The 20,649-nt window shown below is 48.9% G+C and overlaps 1 long non-coding RNA gene and 1 pseudogene across 2 annotated transcripts; both read left to right on the top strand.

The window, feature by feature from the left end:
• The first annotated feature begins 8,065 nt into the window (after nt 1–8,065).
• LOC310890617 lies at nt 8,066–14,812 on the top strand. Its single transcript, XR_014577271.1, has 2 exons — nt 8,066–12,311; nt 13,148–14,812. It is a non-coding gene; the product is annotated as an uncharacterized lncRNA (long non-coding RNA).
• Nucleotides 14,813–14,863: 51 nt separating this feature from the next.
• Nucleotides 14,864–15,827, top strand: LOC310890577 (olfactory receptor 14C36-like; annotated as a pseudogene). The gene has a single exon. The product of its transcript is annotated as an olfactory receptor 14C36-like (transcript).
• Nucleotides 15,828–20,649: the final 4,822 nt, after the last annotated feature.

Genomic DNA, 20,649 nt, shown 5'->3' with positions numbered 1-20,649 from the left:
ACCTGTACAAACCAGTGTCTCAGCTATTAGGGGTAAACGTTCATCTATGCAAGGAAGACAATATGGTGGGCACACACACCGCGCCACCCTGTGGTTTTACCTACGTGACCATGGAGAGGACATGAGAAAATGGGATGGAAAATCTACTGCGACCCTAGAGGCACGGGTACGTGAATTGCAAAGGAAAACAATTGGGAAAAAGGAGTTCTCTGAAAAGTTTGCGGCTCCAACTTCCAGCAGGCAGTCCTTTAAACACAGAAACGAAGATTCTGACCAAGACTAGAGGGGCCCTGCCTCCAGCCAGGGGGAGGAAAGGGACAATCGAGTTTATTGGACTGTGTGGATTCGATGGCCTGGCACGTCAGACGCACAGAAGTATAAGGCTTTAGTAGACACCGGTGCACAATGTACTCTAATGCCATCAAGCTATAAAGGGCCAGAGCCCATCTGTATTTATGGTGTGACGGGGGGATCCCAGCAGTTAACTGTATTGGAGGCTGAAGTGAGTCTAACCGGGAATGAGTGGCAAAAGCACCGTATTGTGACTGGCCCGGATGCTCCGTGCATCCTTGGCATAGACTATCTTAGAAGAGGATATTTCAAGGACCCAAAAGGGTTCCGCTGGGCTTTTGGCATAGCTGCTTTGGAGACGGAGGACATTAAACAGTTGTCTACCTTGCCTGGTCTCTCAGAGGACCCTTCTGTTGTGGGGTTGCTGAGGGTTGAAGAACACCAAGTGCCGATCGCTACCACAACTGTGCACCGGCGGCAATATCGCACCAACCTGGACTCCCTGATTCCCATCCATAAGCTAATTCGTCAACTGGAGAGCCAAGGAGTGATCAGCAAGACTCATTCACCTTTTAATAGTCCCATATGGCCAGTGCGAAAGTCTAATGGTGAGTGGAGACTAACAGTGGACTATCGTGGCCTGAACGAAGTCACGCCACCACTGAGTGCTGCAGTGCCGGACATGCTAGAACTCCAGTATGAACTGGAATCAAAGGCAGCCAAGTGGTATGCCACAATTGATATCGCTAATGCATTTTTCTCCATCCCTCTAGCAGCACAGTGCAGGCCACAGTTTGCTTTCACTTGGAGGGGAGTCCAATATACTTGGAATCGGCTGCCCCAGGGGTGGAAACACAGCCCTACCATTTGCCATGGACTGATCCAGTCTGCGCTGGAGCAGGGGGAAGCTCCTGAACACCTGCAGTACATCGATGACATCATTGTGTGGGGTGACACTGCAGAGGAAGTTTTCGAGAAAGGGAAGAAAATAGTCCAAATCCTTCTGAAGGCCGGTTTTGCCATAAAACAGAATAAAGTTAAAGGACCTGCACGAGAGATCCAGTTTTTAGGAATTAAATGGCAAGATGGACGTCGTCAAATCCCAATGCATGTGATCAACAAGATAACAGCTATGTCTCCACCAACTAGCAAAAAAGAAACACAAACTTTCCTAGGTGTCGTGGGGTTTTGGAGAATGCATATTCCAAATTACAGTCTGATTGTAAACCCGCTCTACCAAGTAACCCGTAAGAAGAATGCTTTTGAATGGGGCCCTGAGCAACGACAAGCCTTTGAACAAATTAAGCAGGAAATAGTTCATGCAGTAGCCCTCGGGCCAGTCCGAACAGGACCAGATGTAAAGAATGTGCTCTACACCGCAGCCGGAGAGAATGGTCCCACCTGGAGCCTCTGGCAGAAAGAACCTGGGGAAACTCGAGGTTGACCCCTGGGGTTTTGGAGTCGGGGATACAGAGGATCTGAAGCCCGCTATACTCCAACTGAAAAGGAGATATTGGCAGCATATGAAGGAGTTCGATCTGGTTCGGAAGTGGTCGGTACTGAAGCGCAGCTCCTCCTGGCACCCCGACTGCCGGTACTAGGCTGGATGTTCAAAGGAAGGGTCCCCTCTACGCATCATGCAACTGATGCTACATGGAGCAAGTGGGTTGCACTGATTACTCAGCGGGCTCGAATAGGAAACCCCAGTCGCCCAGGAATCTTGGAGGTGATTATGGACTGGCCAGAAGGCAAATACTTTGGGATATCACCAGAGGAGGAGGTGGTTCGTGCTGAAGAAGCCCCCCTGTACAACAAGCTACCGGAAAATGAGAAGAAATATGCCTTGTTCACTGACGGGTCCTGTCGTATTGTGGGAAAGCATCGGAGATGGAAAGCTGCTGTATGGAGTCCTACACGACGAGTTGCAGAAGCTGCTGAGGGAGAAGGTGAATCGAGTCAGTTTGCAGAAGTAAAAGCCATTCAGCTGGCTTTAGATATTGCTGAACGAGAAAAGTGGCCAGTTCTCTATCTCTATACTGATTCATGGATGGTAGCAAATGCCCTGTGGGGGTGGTTACAGCAATGGAAGCAGAACAACTGGCAGCGCAGGGGCAAGCCCATCTGGGCTGCGGCATTGTGGCAAGATATTGCTGCCCGGGTAGAGAACCTGGTTGTAAAGGTACGCCATGTAGATGCTCATGTGCCCAAGAATCGGGCTACTGAAGAACACCAAAACAACCAGCAGGTGGATCAGGCTGCTAAGATTGAAGTGGCTCAGGTGGACCTGGACTGGCAACATAAAGGTGAATTATTTATAGCCCGATGGGCCCATGACACCTCAGGCCATCAAGGTAGAGATGCAACCTACAGATGGGCTCGTGATCGAGGGGTGGACCTGACCATGGACACTATAGCACAGGTTATTCATGACTGTGAAACATGTGCTGCAATCAAGCAAGCCAAACGGTCAAAACCTCTTTGGTATGGAGGACGATGGCTGAAATATAAATATGGAGAGGCCTGGCAGATCGATTACATCACACTCCCTCAAACCCGCAACGGCAAGCGCCACGTACTTACAATGGTGGAAGCAACCACCGGATGGCTGGAAACATATCCTGTGCCCCATGCCACCGCCCGGAACACTATCCTGGGCCTTGAAAAGCAAGTCTTATGGCGACATGGCACCCCAGAGAGAATTGAGTCAGACAACGGGACTCATTTCCGAAACAACCTTATAGATACTTGGGCCAAAGAACATGGTATTGAGTGGGTGTATCACATCCCCTATCATGCACCAGCCTTTGGAAAAGTTGAACGATACAATGGACTGTTGAAGACTACACTGAAAGCAATGGGTGCTGGGACATTCCAAAATTGGGATACACATTTGGCAAAGGCCACCTGGTTAGTCAATACCAGGGGATCTGCCAACCGAGCTGGACCTGCCCGATCAAACCTGTTACGCACTGTAGAAGGGGATAAAGTTCCTGTAGTGCACGTAAGAAACATGCTGGGTAAAACAGTCTGGGCTACTCCTGCCTCAGGAAAAGGCAAACCCATTCATGGAATTGCTTTTGCTCAGGGACCTGGATGCACTTGGTGGGTAATGCAAAAGAATGGGGAGGTCCGGTGTGTACCTCAAGGGGATTTGATACTGGGTGAGAATAGCCCATGAGTTGAATTGTAGTATGTTAATTATTATATAATAATGTATGTCATCACTACCATGATTGCTATATATCATAGATGAAAATGGTGATTAATTAGAATGTATTGGACAGAGTGTAACCTGAGCATGACATAAATGGTATGGAATAAGGGGTGGATATCTGTCCTGGTTCCAGTTAGGACAGAGTTAAGTAGCTCATAGTAGCTGGTAGGGTGCTATGTTTTGGATTAGGATGAGAAGAGCGCTGATAACATGCTGATGTTTTAATTGTTGCAGAGCAGTGTTTACACCAGGCCAAGGACTTTTCGGCTTCTCGCTCTGTCCTGCCAGCAGGCAGGCTGGGGGTGCAGCAGGAGCTGGGAGGGGACAGACCCAGGACAGCTGACCCAAACTGGCCAAAGGGGTATTCCATATCATCTGACGTCATGCTAAACAATATATAGGGGTGGCTGGCCGGGGTGGGGGGGCCGGCTGCTCGGGGATAGGCTGGGCATCGGTCAGCGGGTGGTGAGCAATTGCATTGTGCATCACTTGTTTTCTTACACATTATTATTGTTAATACTATTACCATTATCACTATTATTATTATTATTGTTATTATTATTTTCCTGTCTTAATAAACTGTCTTTATCTCAACTCACAGGCTTCACTTTCTCGTTTCTCTCCCCCATCCCAGAGAGGGAGGGGGGAGGGTGAGCGAACGGCTGTGTGGTGTTTAGCTGCCAGCCGGGTTAAATCACAACACTCTCTTTGATGAAGAGTCCCTCCCCAGCTTTCCTGGAGGCCCCTTTAGGTACTGGAAGGTCGCTGAAAGGTCTCCCCAGAGCCTTCTCTTCTCCGGGCTGAACAACCCCAACTCCCTCAGCCTGTATTCAGAGGAGACAGCCTGTCTTCAGCCCCTTGATCATCCTCATGGCCTTCCTTTGGATTCATTCTAATAGATCCATGTCCTTCTTGTGCTGGGGGCCCCAGACCTGAACGCAGTACTCAAGGTGTGGCCTCACCAGGGCCGAGTACAGAGGGACAATCACTTCCCTACTCCTGCTGACCGCAGTATTCCTGGTAAAAGCCACGATTTTGTTGGCCTTCTTGGCCACCTCAGCAACCTGCTGGCTCATGTTCAGCTGACTATCCACCAGTATCCCCAGATCCTTTTCCCCTGGGCAGCTGTCCAGACACCCTTCCCCCAGCATTATGTTGGGCTGTTGTGCCCCAAGTACAGGACCCGGCACTTGGCCTTGTTGAACTTCATACAGTTGACCTCAGCCCATGGATGCAGCCTATCCAGATCCTTCTGCAGAGCCCTCCTACCCTTGAGTCGATCTACACTTGCATCTAACTTGGTGTCGTCTGCAAACTTACTGAGGGTGCACTCGATCCCTTCATCCAGATCACTGATGAAATTATTGAAAAAGAAGATACAGCCAATTTTTAACCCAAGAAAGCATACATCCCTCCTGGCCTTGAGCAGCCAGTTTCCCCAGGAGAATGCTGGGGGAATCAGTTTCAAAAGCCTTACTGAGGTCTGGGTAGACCACATCCACAGCCTTTCTCTTCTCCACTGAGCACATCACCTTGACTTAGAAGGAGATCAGATTTGCCAAGCAGGACCTGGCTTTGGTAAACTCATGCTGACTGGGCCTGGTCACCCGGTGGTCCTGGAAGTGTTACGTGGTGGTACTCAAGATAACCTGCTCCATGAGCTTCGCCAGCACCAAGGTCAGACTGACAGGCCTGTAGTTCCCCAGATCCTCCTTCTGCCCCTTCTTGTAGGTGGCCGTCACATTGGCTAGTCGCCAGTCACCTGGGACCTTGCCTGATAGCCAGGTCTGCTGATAAATGATGGAAAGTGGCCTGGTGAGCACTTCTGCCAGCTCCCTCAGTACCAACACATGGATCCCACCTGGCCCCATAGACTTGCGTACATCTAAGTGGAGTAGTAGGTCTCAAAACTTTTCCTCATGGATTATGAGGGCTTCATGCCACTCGCTGTCCCTATCTACCAGTTCAGGAGTCTGAGTACCAGGGGAACAACTGTTCTTGCTGCTGGAGACAGGAGGCAAAGGAAGCAATAAAAACCTCAGCATTTTCCTCATTACCTTTACCTATGTTTCCCCCCACAACCAGTAGAGGATGAAGATTTTCATTAATCCTCTTTTTTTTTTTTTTTAATTTATTTTAAGAATTAAAAAAAATAATTATTTTTTTTATTATCCTTAATAGATAGGTTGGGCTCCAGTTGGTCTTATGACCGTTTAATTTTGTCCCTGCACAGCCTCACAACATTTAGAATGTGGTTCCAAACGAAATGGCAGCATGCAAGAGAAGGAAGCAGAGAAAAGGTAGAATCCAGTGGACTTCCATGCCTTATCATTCTGTGATACTGTGCTGCAGTTTTATTCCACTAAATCCTGTATTGTCCAAATTGTCCTGCAATTGTTGATGCAGTTATCTTGTAACAGACAGCACAGTCAGGGTGAGCTATCTGCCTGCAGATATTAACAGCTAAATGAATGGAGCATCAGTCAGGAAGAACCTTGAGAAATCCCAGGATTTCTCCTGCAGAAACCTGTTGACATTTGACAGGAGAAGAGCCTAGACCTGCACCAGAGTAAGACGAACCCCACGCATCAGGGCAGACTGGGACCCTGCTGAGTGAGCAGCGCCCAGGAGGAGGAGGGCCTGGGCACCACGAGGGATCTCATATGAGCTACTCAGCTAAGACCCGGTGTGACATCACACGGACAAGGGCTTGCAGCCAGCAGGGAAAGAGGTGAAGGTCTGGGAGACACTAAGATACTCTGGTCTTCAGAGGAGCAAGGACATAGGCAAGGCTAAAAGTCCCAACAGGACCCAGGGCTTTGTGTCCATGGCTCTGGCTGTTGTCTCTGCCACTGAGGCCTAGGAGGAGACAGCTTATCGGTAAAGCACCAGGGCCTCATTGCCTCCTCGCCCCCACCCATGAACCAGGCAGGGCTTGTACCATTCTCCTGCACTTGGCCATGCACATCCCCATCTCCTCCTGCCCCAGGAAGAGCCCTGAGCAGTGTGTGAAGGGAAAGGATCTCCCTTCCCAGGGGCTGAGGGTCAACGCCTGACCCTTGTGCTTGGTGACACACATGTAGTTTTCCTACACATCAGTGTCACCTTCACAGTGCCTTTGTCTCCTTGGCCTCACTGCCTCCAATGCTCTGCTCTAACGAGCTCCAAGGGAGGCTGTGTCAGGGCTGGCCCTCAGGGGGACACTGCAGGAAACTTGCCTCTGACTTGGACTTGTTGAGAGATGTCTTCAATTGTCTCTCAGTGCCTGAGGTTCGTGGGCTCCTCAGCAAAGCCCCCCGAGGGGGGATTCCAATGCCTTGGGCTGGGCGTGTGGTGCTGAGCTGGGCCGGGCTCGTGGGACAGAGAGAGCTCGTGGCAAGAGGGCCGTGGTGCAGAGAGACAGCTGTGCCCAGGAGCAGCTCCTGTGCACAGCGCAGCAGGGCTGGGGGCTCTGACCGCAGGTGGCACGGGGAGAGGAGAGAAGGAGAGAGGGCTTGGAGGCAGTGAGGAGCGCAGCAACAGAGGACAGCGTGTGGCAGGACAGACCTGCATAGTTTTGGCACTGTGAGTCTCTGGCTGCAGGGCCATGCAGGTGGGGTTGCCAGAGGGGTCTTCTACAGCTGGCACATCTGATGCCTAATAGTATCTGTCGGGATAGTTGTATCTCTGTTTCTCCAGGAAAGTGTAGAAGATGCTGTAGAGAATGGCATTTACAAGAGGAAATTTCCAGAGGAAGACTGAGGCTTGGTTTACCTGAAGGGAAAAGACTTTTTTTGGATTCTGTGCTTTCAGATTCCTGCAGTGGAGGGGAATCTGAGCACACAGCTTGTGGGATGGGCTTGTGAGCATGGACAGGGAAGAGACGTGGGGACACAGAACCAGCTCCCAGCAGGGACGCGGGCAGGCAGCAGGGACATGTGCAGGCAGTGAGAGGGAGCTGCTGCCAGAAATGCTGTGTGAGGGAGGGCTCAGGCTCCTCCCTGGGACACCCCCTGCTCTCCTCTGCCACCAGCACAGCCTCTGCCCTCAAGCCCCACTGTCCCCAGCAGGAGCTGCCTCCTCTGCAGGCAGAGCTGCAGCACAGGAGGGTGTGCTGAGTGTCCGTCTGTCCCTCCCTGGCCTTGCCTCCCCTGGCAGCAGCACGCTGCCATTCCTCCTGGCTTCTCCACCTGGCCGTGCTGCTGCTGCTCTTGTTCCCAGGCTGCCTGGGGATGGGGGTTTCACCTGCCCATGGGGTGAGCCCTCGGGGTGCTTGGGGGAAGGGGAGTACGGGGACAGGGTGAGGGGTCTGGAGATGGGCACTTGGAGCCTGGCTTCTTTTGCTCTCGGCAGTGTTCAAGCTCTTCACAGGAGAACCTCCTTAGTGCAATTGTCCTGCAGTCAAAGAGATGCCCGCACAGAGCAGCTGAATCCAATGCAGGAAAGGGCTCTGCCAACTGTCTGTGTGCAATTGGGCAAGTGCTTTGAGGGGCTTAATTAAGAAATGGGAATGGTTTTCTCAGGTCACTCTGCCGTATTATTAGTGTATTTCTGTTCCTCGGGCAGGACGCTGTAAGGAATAGTCCAGCAATTCGTGCCACTAAGGGGTGTGAAGGGTTAACATTGAGGCCTGGGTTTAGGCGAGAAGAGAACAAAGGGATTTCTTCAGAGAAAAACTGCTGACTTTGCATGGACATGCAGTAACTTCTGACAGCCGGCCAAGAGACCACTAGATAAGGAGGAAGAATATGAGCCTCCCTGTCCGAGCGGCCCCCGAGAAACTAACAGAGACTGATAAGCAGGCGCACCTGGGAGGACTTCGGATTCGGGAAACCAATTATAATAACCCTGCCTCTTCTAGAAGTAGTAATGAATATGTATTAGCCTAGGAGCATAAAAACCAGCCGCCTTACGTAACAGGTGTGCGTCCCGGTGGAGCAGAGACTCCCGGCGCACCCAGCGCTGTTTGCTTGCCTCTATTCGTTTAATAAATTGTAAACTCTGATTGTAATCCTATTTGGGACTCAGTCATTTATAACAATTGGGGGCTCGTCCGGGATGGTCTTGGTTCCTGAATTCTGACTTGATCTAGGAGGGGCGCCCCCACCATTTGGTGGCTCCTGTTCGAGTCAGGTCGGGGCTAATGCCATCTTGAACCTGAATAAGGGCAAGCAAAGATTTAGATTTTTTTATGAGCTCCCTTTGCCGGCTGCAGCACTATATTTTGCCCGTAATTCTGCGCGCGAAGATCCGAACGAAGACGACGGAGTCGTAAGTATTTAAGGCGTATACCGTTCGGTTGGGTGGGTTTCGGTTGCCTGTGTGTGTGAGAGTGTGACTGAGACGGAACGTAGTTCCGAAGCGATTGTGGAGGTCTTCTAACCGCGGTTCCAATCTCCCGCGAGGGACTTGGCCGGTGAAGGACCGAAGCGATTCCTATAGGATTCGTGGGTGGGTGATAGGTCCTAAACCCCCTGCAAGACACTCTCACTAAGGCAACCAAGGGCTGTAGGAATTGCCACAGTAAAATTCCTAGATGGGTCAGACAAAATTGAAGACCCGGGACCAGAGAAAAGGGAGCAAATTACCAGACATACCACCAGAAAGTCCATTAGGGATAATGATTAGAAATTGGAACGATAGGGGCCCCAGAAAAGGGAAAAAGTAAATTAAAAATGGTTCAGTATTGTATGACAGAATGGCCAAAGGAGCCTTTAAGACCACATGTCTTTTGGCCCGTTTTCGGATCCTTTGAAGACTGGGTTTGCCAGGCCTTAAATATACATGTTAATTCAAAGGAACCTTTTAGCCAGGAGGAAAGTGATTATGCAGGATTATGGATCAGGATCTCACGTCCTTTTCCAGCCTCAATATTTACACTAAAAGCAGACGAGAAGTTTGACGAAGAAGAGAACAAAAAAATAAAAAATTAAAAAAAAAAGAGGAAAAAGAAAAAGGTGATGAATGGGAGTCATTGGATAACCTAACACCTCTATATCCTAACAATCCACCCCCGGTGGTGCATCTTGTAATCCTGTTTTGTTCTTAAATGTTTTGACTGTGTCAAGGAGGAAGGTGGGAGCATTATCTAAGTAACAGTTTAAAAGTTTGGGTATATTCGCGGTGGTGTTCGGTCAGTTTCCCAAGTATCAGGGGAGAGGGGCTGACTGATTATCAAAGTGGTAGAACGGAGAGTCACTTCTTTGGTGGTTCGGGCCTGAGCCCTGGGAATTTGGTAAGAAGGGGGAGAGCGAATTTATTTAGGCCTCAATACCTTTTAAACCCCCATCTTGACGGATACACAGGAGTGATTCCTTGTTTTGTGTAGGCTTACTAACAAAGTGCATGAGAAAAATTAGCATTTGGCTTGAAATCCGGTCTTATTGAAATGTAAATTTTGTGGAAAAGGTGTTATTGTTTGTCTAGAAGACAGAAGGCTGAGTGCTTCAGGTGTTTTTCCGAAGTCCTGCGGATTTATGATTGGAATGGGGCTCATTAATAATCTGAAATAGTAAAGTTTGTATGTGGAAAGAAGAGTTTAATCCCAGAGAATTGGGACATTTGGGAAGAAGATTAGGAAAAGATAGTAAAAACCTGCAATAAAAAGGTTTGCGTGGAAATTGAAACAAGGGACAGTAACTAATATAAATAAATAAAAGGGAATGGGAAATCAAGGAAAAGGGGAAAATCCAAAAAAAAAAAAAAAAAAAAAAGACGTCCTAAAAAAGAAAAAGCCTCCTTGGGTGCATATTGGCACATTGGAAGGATATTGTTAGAAATGGGGGCACAGAAAGCAAGAGGACTTTCACTAAGTATTGCAATCAATGGTGGCCACTATATAAACTAAATGGCCACTTTATGGATCAATCGACTATAACAGTGTCTTGCAATTAATGTTTTTGAGGAGAGAAGGAAAATAGGATGAAATGTTGTATAGTGATATGTTGTTTCAGCATGTTGGAGGGAAAAGGTTTGGAATTAAGTTGGCCCCTGACTGAGCCTTTGGTGTTGGCATTAGAAAAGTACGGGCTGGAGAAAGATAAAGGAAGTGTTAAAAGGGTTGTTGAAGGTGTTAAAGGTTGTGTGGCATGTAGTATTTAACAGAGCTGTTTGAAGTTGAATGAGCAGGGGAAGAGGATGTAGGAATGTTAATAGTTCCGCCTCAACCCGAGGCTGAGATCTCTAAATCGCGGTGTGAGCCCTCTGGGGCAGGGGGACCGTGATGGGTCCGAGAGAGTTGTCGTGGAAACAGAAAAGCAGCTAACTTTTGAAACAACCTGAGTTCGTGTGTGAGCTCAGATTGCCAATGGGACCGCTCAGGGAACTTTCAACGATTGCATTCCCCTGACCGACCCCCTCACTGAGACCCTAATCACCCCGGAAATTATGTAAATACTAAAATCTGGTTAAATTGGCTATTGGGAATTGAGAATCTGTTCCAACAAGGTCCAAAAGAAACCCCTATGGAATTTATGGAATTTTTGAATTTCTGGACCAACTTTGAAATGCAATGAAAAAAAAAAAATGGACCTGGCTTAAAAAAAAAAAAAAAAAAAAAAAAAAAGAGAGAGAGGCAACTGGCTAACCTCTTTCCAGGGCAATCAGCCCCTGATATCAGAAAGAAATTGTCTTAGGCTGCAGGACAAACAACAGTCAGGAATGATGGGGACCTGGGGCATCTACCCTAGCAGGTCCACTAGTTGAAATAAAGCTAGGAAACGAAGACAGAGGCTTGAATTTTTTGTTGGTTATGGGAGCTTCTTTCTCTGTGTTAATTAGGCTGTAAATGTAATAGGAGCAACATATTCAGTGTTAAATAGTTAAAAAGGACGATTAGGAACTAAGACAACTACAATAATTGGAGCCACAGGGAAAGAGGAAGAATGGTCATTCTTACGACCCCTTGATTTGTGTTTTGGGGGTGAGGAACTAACCCATAAATTTTAGTATGTACCAGAATGCCCGATGCCACTCTTGGGACGGGATCTATTAGCCAAATTAGATGCAACAATAACCTTTGAGGATGGAGAATTAATAATGAAGGTACCTGAGTCCAAAGTAGGCCAAATCCTAATGATCAAAGATAAACCCTTTGTTAATATTCCAAGAGAAGTAGAAAATGCAGTTATAGCAACAGTACGGGAAACAGATGTACCAGGGAAGTCGAAACTGGCACAACTGGTAAAGGTGGAATTAAAGGAAGGAGCCAAACCTGTTTGAATCAAACAATATCCACTTAAGATAGAAGCTAGGCACGGGAATGGTGAAAATTATTAACAAATTTCTCAAATATCAGATTCTGGAAGAATGTAAATCGGACTACAACACTCCAATTTTTCCAGTAAAGAAGCCGAATGGCGAGTATAGATTTGTACAAGATCTTAGAGCAATAAATGAAATAACAAAGGATATTCACCCGGTAGTAGCTAATCCTTACACATTGTTAACATCTGTGAAAGGGAAATATAAATGGTTTACCGTGATAGATTTAAAGGATGCCTTCTTTTGCATACCTCTTGATAAAGATAGTAGAAAATTATTTGCCTTCAAATGGGAAAACGTATTGAAGTTTTTGGACCACATATGGTAACAACCGTTTTGGAACAAAGGGGGGGGGGGGGGGGGCACTGGTTATCACCCAGCTGGATGGTGAAATATCAGGCAATCCTAACTGAACAAGATGACATAACCTTGAAAACGACTAACCTGTTATATCCAGCAGTATTTCTAGGAACCGTTCCAGAAGAAGGACCATTGGAACACAATTGTGTGGAAATAATCGAACATACGCCAGCCACAAAGATTTGAAGGATGTACCCCTTGAAAGGTATTCAGTGGAAATACCACACTCCGTGGCACCCACAAAGCTCAGGGAAAGTAGAAAGGATGAATCAAACAATAAAACAACAATTGGCTAAGTTAATGATCGAGACACAGCTGCCCTGGACGAAATGCTTACCATTGGCACTTTTAAACATAAGAACTAAACCACACAGTGAGACTGGATTATCATCATATGAAATGTTATATGGTATGCCTTATTCTCAAGGGATGCCCCTAGGGAACAATGTAGTTGAGGATCATAGTATCCAGAAATACATAATTACCATTGGAAGGAGATTACAGGAGCTAAGAGAAATTGGGATGATGACTCAGACACCACCTTTAGGATTTGCTATTCATAAAATACAACCAGGAGACAAGGTCTTAATAAAAACCTGGAGAGAAGAATCATTGAACCCCCGATGGGAGGGACTGTACCTTGTTTTACTTACTACTGAAACAGCTGTGAGAACAGCAAGAAGGGGTTGGACCCACGCATCCAGAATAAAAGGACCAATAACTACCGAAGCCTGGAGGGTTGAGTCCATTCCTGGGGAACTGAAACTGAGACTAAAGAGGAACTGATATCCCAGCAATGAGGTTCTGCATGAATTAAGGGCACTGGATAAAGAGGACAAGGCTGAAGGGAGGAAAGGGAGAAGGCAAGACCGGGGTAGGACCCTCCACTGCGGCGTGTATGGTCTACCGAGGGAGGCAACCCCTATGGGTATTGACCGCCGAGTGAGAGTGCCTCGACCGGACTTCTCCCACACCAAGATCAGTTTGTCCTGAGAAAAATAACATGAGAACCTTTTAAACCCATAATAAAATTGTGATTAGTTTTTCCAGGAGCTGGATCACCCTGAAGGGCTGAATGGTAACACAAGCTCTGAAAGCGGGCCCAACCCCATGATTGAAGGCGCTTCCCACACTCTCAAGATTGGACGGCGAAAAAGGCTTATAATATGACAGGTCGCCAAAGAGAACTGAATTGTGACTGTGAGTGGAAACCCAACGTGGGAGCTTGGAAGCGTGCATATACGAGTACAAACGGGGCAGACATTGTAACAGGACCACTCGGTAACAAGGACACTCTGTATTATCACGCCCCAAAGGGTAAAGATGGATGGGATGGTCATTTTCCAAACGGGACGTGGGCCCTAAAGGGACATTATTGGGTGTGTGGCAAACATGCTTACAAGAGGCTACCTGGAAACTGGTCGGGAATATGCTATGGGGGGTACATAAGACCCTTGTTCTTTTTATTGTCACAAACACAAGGAAATCATTTAGGAATAAGATTATATGATGACCTGAACAGAGTAAAACGATCTATTGATACTTCCTTATCCGGGGATAGTGCCCAAAAATGGGGAAAGGATGAATGGCCTCCTGAAAGAATCATACAGCATTATGGGCCAGCTACCTGGAACCCGAATGAGTTGGTATCAGGAGCCCGGGAACCTATTTATAATTTGAACCGAATAATTAGGTCGCAAGCTATCCTCGAAGTTGTAACCAATTAAACAGCGACGACCTTGGATCTTCTGGCTGATCAATCCACTCAGATGGGGAATGCTATCTTTCAACGTAGAATGGTCTTAGACTATTTACTAGCAGAAGAAGGGGGAGTGTGTGGAAAACTGAACGATTCTAATTGTTGTTTACAAATTGATGATAATGGAAAAGTGGTTAAGCAGATAACAAAAGAAATTAAAAAGCTAGCCCACGTCCCAGTACAAACTTGGAAGGGTATGGATTGGGATTTCTTTTCATGGTTGCCCAGTGGACCATGGGTTAAAAGGATGCTATTTTTATTTTTATGTGGTGTAATGACATTATTGTTTATACCTTGTATGATACCTTGCTTTACGTTGTTGATACGGCGGATAATAAATAGCACCCAGTTTGTGATGACTTTGGGAGAGAAAAGGTGATGTGTCGATAATGATGCTTAAGAAATGGACACCCCGAGAACTGACTGATGAAATCCAACTGCTACTAACAAAAGTTGAAGAAGAGACACGAATTGATGATATTAAAAAAAAAAAAAAAAAGGAGGAATTGTAAGGAATAGTCCAGCAATTCGTGCCACTAAGGGGTGTGAAGGGTTAACATTGAGGCCTGGGTTTAGGCGAGAAGAGAACAAAGGGATTTCTTCAGAGAAAAACTGCTGACTTTGCACGGACATGCAGTAACTTCTGACAGCCGGCCAAGAGACCACTAGATAAGGAGGAAGAATATGAGCCTCCCTGTCCGAGCGGCCCCCGAGAAACTAACAGAGACTGATAAGCAGGCGCACCTGGGAGGACTTCGGATTCGGGAAACCAATTATAATAACCCTGCCTCTTCTAGAAGTAGTAATGAATATGTATTAGCCTAGGAGCATAAAAACCAGCCGCCTTACGTAACAGGTGTGCGTCCCGGTGGAGCAGAGACTCCCGGCGCACCCAGCGCTGTTTGCTTGCCTCTATTCGTTTAATAAATTGTAAACTCTGATTGTAATCCTATTTGGGACTCAGTCATTTATAACAACGCCATGCCCGGAGGCAGGAAATGCCCAACAGCAGCTCTGTGAGCGAGTTCCTCCTGCTGGCATTCGCAGACACGCGCGAGCTGCAGCTCCTGCACTTCGTGCTCTTCCTGGGCATCTACTTGGCTGCCCTCCTGGGCAACGGCCTCATCCTCACCGCCGTAGCCTGCAACCACCGCCTCCACACCCCCATGTACTTCTTCCTCCTCAACCTCGCCCTCCTCGACCTGGGATCCATCTCCACCACTCTGCCCAAAGCCATGGCCAATGTCCTCTGGGACAACAGGGCCATCTCCTATCAAGGGTGTGCTGCACAGGTCTTCTTTTTTGTCTTCTTAGTTGGAGCGGAGTACTGGTTTCTCACCATCATGGCCTACGACCGCTACGTTGCCATCTGCAAGCCCCTGCACTACGGGAGCCTCGTGGGCAGTAGAGCTTGTGCCCAGATGGCAGCAGCTGCCTGGGGCAGTGGCTTTCTCAATGCTGTCCTGCACACGACTAGTACATTTTCATTGCCCCTCTGCCAAGGCAATGCTGTGGACCAGTTCTTCTGTGAGATCCCCCAGATCCTCAAGCTCTCCTGCTCAGATGCCTACCTCAGGGAAGTTGGGGCACTTGTGTGTAGTGTTTCTTTAGCTTTTGGCTGTTTTTTTTTCATTGTTTTTTCCTATGTGCAGATCTTCAGGGCCGTGCTGAGGATGCCCTCTGAGCAGGGCCGGCACAAAGCCTTTTCCACGTGCCTCCCTAAACCTCGCCGTGGTCTCCCTGTTTGTCAGCACTGTGATGTTTGCCTACCTGAAGCCCCCCTCCATCTCTTTCCCATCCCTGGACCTGGTGGTGGCAGTTCTGTACTCGGTGGTGCCTCCAGCACTGAACCCCCTCATCTACAGCATGAGGAACCAGGAGCTCAAGCATGCGCTCTGGAAATTGATGACTAGATGTTTTTCGGAAGCAATAAATTTCCATTCTACCTCTGCAGATGACTGATAATGTCAATGACCTCAAGAACAACTGATTTTATATATATAATTATTTTTGTGTGTTTTTGTGCATTTATGAGTGTTTTTATTACAGGACTTTCTTTCTTTTAATATGGCTAAAGTTGCCCATTAAAATGATATGATTAATCTCATTTCTTTTACTGTATGTACCTGTCAAGTATAGCTCATAGATTCTGTTTATGAGGAGCCAGGCCCTCTGTGAATTTAAATAAAAGAAAGGAGCCCGTTGTTCCTCTTCCATTTCAGTATGTACGTGTTGAATGTATATACTGAGACTCTGTACACGAGAAGACCGTCTCTCTGTGAACATAAACAAAGTGAAGGAGCCTGCACTGCCTTCCTTGTGTGACGTCCTTCCTCTGAGAGCTGCTCTGGCTCTGCAGGGGCAGTGCCATGTGCAGGGCTGCAGAGGAAAAGAGTCCCATCCCAGCAGCACGGGCAGGGAGCACCAGCGCTTGGGGCATGCCGAGCTGCTCTCTTGCCACTGCCCCCCTCTGGTGCTGAGCCCTGCTGGTGGGGTCAGGCCCGGCTGCTCCTGTAGCTTGGTGCCAGTGCTGCTGTGGGGCTGTGCTGGGACTGCAGGCAGGGACAGACAGTGGGCACGGCAGTGGCACAGCCGGCCTGCGCTGCAGCACTTCCCTCCTAAGGGAGGATCTCCTCCAAAGTGGACTGACCACAGCTCAAGGGCTCAATCTGCTGTGAGCAGGCAGAGGAGAGCTCTGCAGCCCCAGGGCACGCAGCAGCCCCAGCCAAGGAGTCTGGCGAGTGATTTGACTGCAAGGTCCCTCCTGCCCTAGCACCTCCCAGAACTGGCACGGCACTGGCTCCTGTGTGTCAGAGAGGCTGGGAGCCCAGGAGGTGTGCCATGGGCTGGAAGGATCACAACCAGATCACTTCTACCTGGGCAGATTCTGGGCCAAAAAGGGGGTGTTTTGTAGGTGTGGTATTATGAGCTCAGTGGTGCCTCAGAAGCTCCAAGTCCAGTAGGAAGCTAATGGCTGTTAAGTGGCCTGTGAGGTGACTTTTTTCTGAAGCAGCTGACAGGTCATCCCTTGGCTCCTGGCTGGGATCGGCGTCTTTAGGCTCACATCTGCTGGTCTCCATGATAGGCCACCAGATGCATCTGCTCTGCACACAGTTTGTGAGATCCTCGCTTCCTAAGTAGCTTGTAGGCCAAATAGAGGAAGAGGTCTTGAGTAGGTGTTGTCATGTCAGAGGTTTCAGCTTTTGCCTGAACTCATCCTTCAGGGCTGCTTTTGTGGTGGTGCAGAGCTGCTGGGCACATTGTGCAGGGTGCTCCTACAGCCTTTGTGTCCTTCTCCATGCTGGCTTAGGAGCTGCTTCTTTCCCAGGAACAGAGTAGCCAACCGAGGTGAGACAGATACTCTGAGTTCATGAAAGCCATCAGAAAGCTGCCCCTAAGAAGATGACTGATATGGGGAAGTCAGGAGAAGCCTGGCAAGGAGAGATGTGAGATCTGGGGGAGGGAAGAGGAGCTTGGAAAGCAGAACCTAATGATTTTGGAGAGGTAAGAATGCTCAGGTAATGTTGATCCTGCAGTAAAGCTGACTTAAAGCAGACATGTGAGGCCCTTACCTTATTTTAACCTGTAACATTAATACCTAAATCTAAATGCCACTCCACACCCTGACAGGAATCCACTGCTCTAAGTTTTGTCCACAATACCCCTGAAGCAAAGATAAGTCCATAACTCCTTTCCCTTACATTCACACACTTGCTCACCCTGATTCCACCCTTTAACACAAGGATTAAAATGCTCTATTTAACCCAAGTCTTCTTGCAGACCTAAACAAAACGCTAAACCAAAAGAGATTGCAAATACCCTAACCACAGACCTGACACCCCAAGCAGAACACCAAACCCTCCCACTCAATAGTTGCTTAAGCTCTCACCCAGAAATGTTCACCGCAGTCCCTAATGCCATACATGAACAACTAACATCCAAATCCTGTCTTCCTGTGCATTAACCTCCTCTCCTTCAGACCCTCTCCCAACCCTTAATGTTAGGTTCTTGTTCCCTTGGAGCAGGGCAGGAACAGTGAGGTTGCCGTGTAGTCCCATGGCATTCAGAGATGAGTGTGAGGGGCCATGGATCTGATCAGCTTGTGGGCCACAAGGAGGAGATGGGTGGGAATGCTCTGCTGAGCTCAGCTCTGCCTCAGGATCTCCTGCCCCAGCAGGAGGAATGTGACTGGGGCAGTGACTGGGAGGTCACTTCTGTCTCTGCAGCTGATAGGGCAGCAGCAGGAACGTGTCACGCAAAGGGACTGTGAGGTGCCTTGTGTCTGGAGGTGGCAGGTCAGCCTTGGCTTCTCCCTGGGATGTGCACTTTGGGGCTGACATCTGCCAGTGGCCCTGCTAGGCCAGCAGAAGGCCCCTGCTTGGCATGCTGCCTGTGGGATCCCCTCTGCCTCCATCCCCAGGAGGACCCAGACACAAAGAAGGCCCGCACAGGGATTGTCCTGTCCCTTCTGCTTGAGTCCAGGACTGGACAGCAGGAGGCACAAGGCTTGGTTGTGTCTAGCCAAGAGGCTGCAAGGCCAGCAGCAGGCCCAGGCCTTGGAAGATGCTGCTGAGGTGACTTCTGTCTGCTTGGCTGACAGGCTGCAAGGAGCCTGATGGGTTGGGATGCCTCCTTTAGGAGTGGTTTCCACCCTGATGGAGCTTTCCTAGGGGTAGGAAAGGGCAGGAGAGGAAAAACTGTCAAAAAGTGCACCTTGGAAGGGTGGCACTGGCCATGAGGAGGAAGAAATGTTTCTCAAATGGTGGTGCTGTGGTGCCAGAGGTCACCGAAAGGGAGTTTATGATCAGACCCAGGCTTTGTGTTTCAAAGAACAGCTGGTGAGGGTTGATGAGACACTGGTGAAATGATGGAAATGCCGGGATGAGAGCAAGGTCGTGGACAGAGATGGGTGTCTGCAGACTTCAAGGAAATAGGGCAAAGTGTGGGACAGCATAGGAAAGCCTGCAGAGGAGAAGGCAGAGGGTGCTGGCAAGAATGGAAGGCCCCAACAGCCCTGACGTTTTTGTCCCTTTGGCTAGAGCTTCTGAGGAGACGAGATAGAGTCATTGCAATGGGGCCTCACTGCTTCCTTGATACCCTGTGCAGGGGTGAGGAGGTGTCCTAATGAAGTTCTTGTCGTGGCATCACACTGCCCACCACGTCATACAGACCCCAAGAAGAGCCCTGAGGCAGACGGGGGGGTGCAGGATCTCCCCTCCCAGTGGCTGGGGTCAGGCCTTGGCCCTTCTGCTTCACCAAATGCCCATAGACTTGTACTTGTTTAGGTTCATCAGATGGTCTCGAACCTGCTCTTCACTTACAGCGGGCGGGACTTTGACCCCCAGCCTCCATGTCTGGGTTCAAGGAAATGAAAGACTTGGGAAGCCTGACTGGCAGGGAAGACTGAGGAGAAGATGTTGCTGAGTCCCTCAGCCTTCTCCATGTCTGTCATTACCAGTTCACCCTTCTCATCCATCAGAGGGGGTACACTCTCCTTGGCCTTTCTTTTCTGAGCCATGTATCTGTAGAATCTCTTCCTGTTATTCTTTGCTTCACTTGATAAGCTCAGTTCCATCCGTGCCTTGGCTTTCTCAGAATCACAGAATCACAGAATCGTCTAGGTTGGAAGACACCTCCAAGATCACCTAGGCCAACCTCTGACCTAACACTAACAAGTCCTCCACTAAACCATATCACTGAGCTCAACATCTAAACGTCTCTTAAAGACCTCCAGGGATGGTGACTCAACCACTTCCCTGGGCAGCCCATTCCAATGCCTAGCAACCCTTTCGGTAAAGAAGTTCCTCATAATATCCAACCTAAACCTCCCCTGGCGCAACTTTAGCCCATTCCCCCTCGTCCTGTCACCAGGCACGTGGGAGAATAGACCAACCCCCACCTCGCTACAGCCTCCTTTAAGGTACCTATAGAGAGCGATAAGGTTGCCCCTGAGTCTCTTCTCCAGGCTTAACAATCCCAGCTCCCTCTGCCACTCCGCGTAAGACTTGTTCTCCAGACCCCTCACCAGCTTTGTCGCCCTTCTCTGGACTCTCTCAAGCACCTCCATGTCCTTCTTGTAGCGTGGGGCCCAAAACTGAACACAGTACTCGAGGTGCGGCCTCACCAGAGCCGAGTACAGGGGGTCAATCACTTCCCTAGACCTGCTGGCCACACTGCTTCTTATACAAGCCAGGATGCTGTTGGCCTTCTTGGCCACGTGAGCACACTGCTGGCTCATGTTCAGCCGACCATCAACCAGTATTCCCAGGTCCTTCTCTGACAGGCAGCTTTCCAACCTGTAGCTCTGCTTGGGGTTGTTGCGCCCCAGGTGCAGGACCCGGCACTTGGCCTTGTTGAACTTCATACAGCTGGCCTCAGCCCATCGGTCCAGCCTATCCAGATCCTCCTGCAGAGCCTTCCTACCCTCGAGCAGCTCGACACACGCATCTAACTTGGTGTCATCTGCAAACTTACTGAGGGTGCACTCATCCAGGTCACCGATAAAGATATTAAAGAGGACTGGCCCCAGTACGGAGCCCTGGGAGACTCCGCTAGTGACCGGCCTCCAGCTGGATTTGGCTCCATTCACCACAACTCTTTGGGCCCGGCCATCCAGCCAGTTTTTAATGCAATGAAGCGTACGCCAGTCCAAGCCACGAGCCGCCAGTTTCTTGAGGAGAATGTTGTGGGAAACGGTGTCAAAAGCCTTACTGAAGTCAAGGTAGACCACATCCACAGCCTTTCCCTCATCCACTAAGCGCGCCACTTGGTCATAGAAGGAGAT

Source organism: Anser anser (genome assembly GCF_964211835.1).
Source record: "Anser anser genome assembly, contig: HAP1_SCAFFOLD_32, whole genome shotgun sequence".
Lineage (NCBI taxonomy): Eukaryota > Metazoa > Chordata > Aves > Anseriformes > Anatidae > Anser > Anser anser.
Note: the sequence above shows the minus strand (reverse complement) of the source record. Positions and strands in the feature narration are given on the sequence as shown.